This window comes from Elephantulus edwardii, unplaced genomic scaffold (genome assembly GCF_000299155.1).
Source record: "Elephantulus edwardii isolate Elephantulus edwardi_28Jun2011 unplaced genomic scaffold, EleEdw1.0 scaffold00391, whole genome shotgun sequence".
NCBI classification, from domain to species: domain Eukaryota; kingdom Metazoa; phylum Chordata; class Mammalia; order Macroscelidea; family Macroscelididae; genus Elephantulus; species Elephantulus edwardii.
Window position 1 is genome coordinate 1,440,007 of NW_006400141.1, and position 5,942 is coordinate 1,445,948.

General features: G+C 42.4%; 2 non-coding genes across 2 annotated transcripts; both read right to left on the reverse strand.

Moving 5' to 3' along the window:
* Nucleotides 1-3,913: 3,913 nt before the first annotated feature.
* On the reverse strand, nt 3,914-3,986 carry TRNAV-CAC. The gene has a single exon. It is a non-coding gene; the product is annotated as a tRNA-Val (tRNA).
* A 431-nt stretch (nt 3,987-4,417) lies between these two features.
* TRNAR-ACG lies at nt 4,418-4,490 on the reverse strand. Its single transcript has one exon. It is a non-coding gene; the product is annotated as a tRNA-Arg (tRNA).
* Nucleotides 4,491-5,942: the final 1,452 nt, after the last annotated feature.

Below are 5,942 nucleotides of genomic sequence, written 5' to 3' on the forward strand. Positions count from 1 at the left end.
CCTTAGAGGAAAGGATTTTGAAGCTTCATCTGACATAGTTTGGATATATTGGCAAGGAGGAATCCGTTCTTGGAGAAGGATGTCCTGCTTGGGAGGCTGGAGGGACAGCACAAGAGAGGAAAACCCTGGATATAGATTGATTTGGTGACTGTGATAATGGTGATAGGTGTGTCAGATAGTAAGATTGGCACAGGATAGAGCAGGATTAAGGGCTGTTGTACATACAGTTGCTATGAGTTATAAGCTATTCAATGGCACATACAACAACAGTAACATCTACAGATTTGTTTGATTTTGGGTTTTTTTTAAGACAACCATGTCTCAAATTGTTCTGGAAGGTCTTATGTTTGTTTTGCTAGACCTCATTATTAGATATACAGGGAAACAAAATCATCATTGGACAAACATATATGCTATTCACTGGTATGTTGCTAGGCTATCCAGCAGCTCTGGAGGAGGAGAAAGATGAGCAATCTTCTCCAGGGCAATTTATAGCCTCTGAAATCCAGTGGAGGGTCAGTTATGAGTGGTTTCTCACTCCATGGCAAAGAGGTGAACTGAAGCTATCAAAGTAAGCACTGATAGATGGTGCTAAAGCATTGTATTACTTATTCCTTTTCATTTACCTGTTCAACTAGAATTTCTGAAAATTTCTTAGACCTAATCCACTCTATCCCAAAGACTTCTTCCCCTAGGCATTACATGAATTCTGTTCCATTTTTTTCCCTTCTCAAATACATCATTAAAGAAACATTTCAACAATTCTTAAGAGAACAAGAAGTTTTTCCTATATTTTAAAATCTGAATTCTGGCACAAGAAAAGAACCTTTACAATATTGGAGAAGGATGGTAGAAATCATGTAAGTCAACTTTAATTGGGCTAAGAGTAGGCCCAGAAAAAAACTGGGTGGGAGAAGGAGAGCAAAAAAGAGAGACAGATAGAGAGCAAACTGATCTTAATATCAGAAATATTCTATGTCATGGAAATCAATCACTTGTTCTAATATTATGATGGCTTTGTTCACAACTGTTTCCTTAGTATAGTATTAACTGTGGTTCATTTCACTCTCTAAAATATCCAAGTTTGACTAATAAAAGATAAGGCCATTGTAAATATTCTGCATCTATTCATAAAAGGCTTTTTATTGCCAAAGAATTAGGGAAAATTAAAGGGTGAGTTTTTGTTCTAGGAACAACTTCCCTAAAGAATGGATGTTCCATACCATTCTCCTTCCATCTTAGTCCAAAATGTGTTTCTCAGCCCATCTCTTGGTTTGGGAATGCTCACACGGTCTGTTTCCTGACTCAGTCTTCAAGGCAGATCTCTTGCAGTCCACCTCAAGTTGAGGGGCCATGATCGCCACATGTCAAGGGTTGAAACACAGCAAGTGACAATAAGATAAATTTATGGAAAAGAGGTCAATGGCAGGATGCTGTGTCTGAGTATGAAAATGTGGATTTGTTCCTTGAAACTTACCTTTAGAATACTGATCAGAAGACCTGGTGACAGACTCTCCAGAGACCTTACAAATATAAGAGATAAGACACAAATTATGAAAAAGGGCCAGACGGCTAAAAGGTCATTTCTGTGAAGACTAAGGAGGGTTTTGGAGAGATGGTGGCCTCACCACACAACTGCATTAACTTATAAGAGGCTGTTTACTACAATATATCATATAATTAAGAATACTGGTATTATATCACACATGTGAAAAAAATCTTACAAGAAATTTTATAATTTTGCTGGATACAGAGATGAGTTTCAGTGGTATCGTCGTAAGAAATTATGAAGATGCTGAAGTTATTTTTTTGAATATATGAGAAATATTTGTTTAAAGGAGTGTTATTAAAATTTCACTTCCAAGGACAAAATTTTATAAGTAGATAGTAGAACAAATAAACGAATCATACACCTTCACACTGATGCAGAACTTGATTGAAATTTCCTGTTAAAGTTTGCAATTTAACTTTTCATTTAACTTATTTTACATGTCAAAGGGTATCTCTCCTTCAGCAGCTGCAAAATAGCAGTACTATTCTGTCTCTTAGAATTCTTTGGTTAACTATGAAGACTTGAAATTTTTCTTCAGAAAAAGATTCATGAAGCATAAATTAACTGAGCAAAGATTACTTTTTTAAAAGAAAAAGACTAACGGGGGAAAGAGAAAATACTAGTTTTCTTCTGTAACACCCCCCCCCCCCTAATTTTGTATAATTTTGTGTAAGAGGAAGAGATGTGGGTGTGAGTTCACGTGTGAGTTGAACTTTTGGAAATTTTCCAAACTGTAGCAATAACCTAGACAATATACAGATCTCTATCTCTTCCTGTGCCAGTGGGATCTGACTCAAAGGCACACAACAAAAGAAAGAAAGAAAAACAAAACAAAACACCCATATAGATAATATACAGAGCTCTGTCAGAAAAGGAATAATTCAAAGACCTTAGTGAGATGGGACACATCTTGACATAATTTTTAGGACCCACTCATTTCTCAAAATCCTATATTCCACGATTTGGCCACTGTCACAGTGAATCTGTTCCAGGTGTTCATGGGCCAAATTTCATCGCATTCCATAACTAACTTCATCCCCAACAAACCACACACAGGAGCACATTTGAGCAGCCTCCTCCTGCTCCCCTGACCATTTCTGAACTGGATATTTAGATGCTGGTTCCAATTTGGATTCTTCTCCCTAACCTATCCCAGAGTTTGAAGGCCATGTTTTCCCCTCTTATTTAATAAGCCTCTCCTTAGAGAACACCTGAAGCAACATGATCCGAGAGGCTAATCTTTCTAAAACATCTAAGCAAATGACAACCCTAAGGATACATCTAAAGGAAAATTATTTCATTCCATTAACATTAATGAAAACAAAACAAGGTCAAAGCCAAAGGTCAAAAGTCAAAATGTCAGAGGTTAGACGCCAAACCAAAGCCACAGTAGTCCTGATTTTAAACAGGTTTGGCCGTTGACTCAAGCTGTGAGTCAAAATGCAGAATTAAATTAATCTAGTTCTTAATTCTGGGACACCAGCCCTCACTACTCTTTTTTCTTTTTTTTCCGACAGTAAGAGCAGAGGTTAAAGAGAAGGCTGATTCGCCCCGCAGCGTCTTCTCAATGAGGGTTTCTTGGAAGGTGGCAAAGAAGGGCCAAACCTGAACAACTGCGTGCTACGACGATCTCCTTCAGGACACAAGCCCTGCCGACCAGATCTTTGAAAATCCTCTTCTCAAGTCTCTTTTTTATGCTTTTCACCAGTGGGTCACCCTTGTTAGGCCTACAACCTCTGTGACCCCACCTACCGGATCCTGTCTCTCCGGGATTCGCAATTGGAGACTAGTCACTGCATTACTTGGGGTTGGCAAGGCCGGCCTGTCGAAGGCCACCGTACCTAATCGGGGCCAGAGCCACATTGCATCAAATAAGTATGGTATTTGCAGAGCTGAGAGACATCCTCTCGGTTTTCTGGGGGAGGTCACTAAGTCCCCAGAACCGTGAGGCGCTTACCGAGTCTTGCGGCCTCTGAAGGGCACGGGGATTCAGGGAGCGGCGCTGGTCGCTCGGACCATGCTCAGGCGGAGGCGACTGAGGCGCCGGCGCCACGCAGAGACCCGCACCGCTGTAGACAGGAAGGCGAGGCAAGGGGAGGATGCGCTTCCGGGGCTGCGGGAGGCCCGACGCGCCTGTAGGCCCGGAGAGATTGCTTTCCCCTTATGAGAAGAGTGTTTATGACTGGAGACCCGGGCGGCGCTACCTTAGCGCCTGCGCCCGAGGAAGCCGGACAGACAGAGCAGGGCCGTATTTCTGAAGGTGTGAATTTTAAGATAAATTAGCTAATTAATTAACTTAAAAAACAAAAAAGAAAAATAACTCTGAAGAGATAAAGCTTCTTGGGACAAAACTACTGTATTTGTTTCCGCCCGGTTTCGAACCGGGGACCTTTCGCGTGTGAGGCGAACGTGATAACCACTACACTACGGAAACTCGACGAACTACGACTTTCTATTTCTTGTTCTCGCTCTCAATCTTGACACCATTGGTTGTCCCAGTTAATGTGCGTCACGTCGATCTACGCATGCGTCAACGTAAAGACACCAATGAGAAGTACAAATCACGGTCTATCCATCCAAGCCTTTTCTTTTTTTTCTCCCCGCTTTTTACATTAAAGGTACTTCAAAGTAATCCTTCAGTTAGAATAGGCAGGTGAAACCGGGGAGATGGGTATGGTAGGCTTTTGTGTGCACTCGTATGATTGTATGCGGAGTTTGCCCTGAAAGGAATTTTTCCCAGTTGTGGCCAAAAGCCAGTGCTTGTGCGTTGTAGAAAACTTGTAGGAAAACTTTATGTGCAATCTTTTCATGGACTTCTGTGTCCTTGGGGAAGGGCAAAATGTGAAGAAAAGACACTACACCAACCGAGCCAGCCAGGAGTCGAACCTGGAATCTTCTGATCCGTAGTCAGACGCGTTATCCATTGCGCCACTGGCCCCGGATGTAAGTGCTTTGGCGGCGGACATCTCTTGATCAGAAATCAGGCGGCGGCACCAGCTTTTGTAATTTCTGTGCTTGATATGGAAAGCTATCGTTGTATTTCCACAATTGATTTAGGCCAGCAGGATGTCTGTCCTATGGCAACCGCTTCTCTAGCTCGAGTTTCAGTGTCTGTACTCCTTGCCCCTCCTTCTGGTCTCTGCTGACGGAAAAATGGGAGTGGGAGGCTAGCAAGGCATTCTCTGTCCCAACCAAGTCATCTCTCCATGAATGCATGCTTACTTATTGGTTTCATTGAAATGCTGGCAGTCCAAGGTTGTTTTCTTCCACGTTTGGTGCCTACCGATTTCCAACCTCTGTTGGCCTTTGGTTGAAAGACCCCAAACTTGGCAACTGTTAGCATGAGTGTAAGAACTCGCCTAAAGTTTTCAGTGTTATTAGCAGAAGACTGAAGAACTTTAAAAATAAGAGATGGGAGGAGAGGGGGAACTACTGCACAACGTAGACGACTTGCGAAGACTTAGACCAAAAACGATCTTGGGTCCTAAAACATTTAGCTTGCTGTGGCGTATTGGATGTTACAAAAGAAGGCCCAAATATCTCAACAAGAAATAAAATATCCAGGACTCCAACATTGTCCAAGACAAAGGAGTTCTTCAAGATCAGAAAGAAGCTGTCAGGTAATCGTCTCGGACCACTTTTAAGAAGCAGCTTAGAGGTTTCTTGCGCGTGGCTGACTTCTACAACATCTAGATTCCAGGCTTTGGACTCCTAGTAGATGCGTAATATGAAGCCCTGTGAAGGGAAAAACTAGAGGCTTTTCCACCAAGTGAGACTCACAGTTGATGCTGCCCTAAGGTTACTAGAACGTCAGAAACCCTAGAAACTTGTGTGCATTAAAGGCGAGGGATATTAGCTCCAGGGGTCCTTAGCTGCCTCTCCTTCCCTCAGTGCCGTTGCCATCAAATGTGACATCTTGCAGGAAGTTGAAAAGTTTACCTTGAGACAGGGTGACTGTGCACTTTTTACACAGCCTCTCTCTCCGCTTTTAGAACCCAAAGGGGTTGATCCGAGCCAGGAGGATAGGGAAATACAAGCAATCTTCCTGGATAACCTGGATTTAAGTATAAAAGCACTTTTGACACTCAAGGCTGCTATGTTGTTTCCGACCTCAGAGGTGAGTGTGGATATCCAATATACAATGTGTGGAGATAATGGAAAATGTCTCCTCCAGCCAGACCAACCTGTCTGACATTCCTGACCTGGAGATTTACACACATGCCAGCAGCTTCATGTCTGGTGGGTGACAAAAGTCCTGATATGCTGTGCTCATCAAGAAGTCTAATAAGGACAAGTAATGCATAAGCCCATTAAAATAGAATGATAACTAGTAACATGTATGAGAACTCAAAGGGGTGGGGAGGGGTAGGAAGTGGAGGGGTGAAGCTAG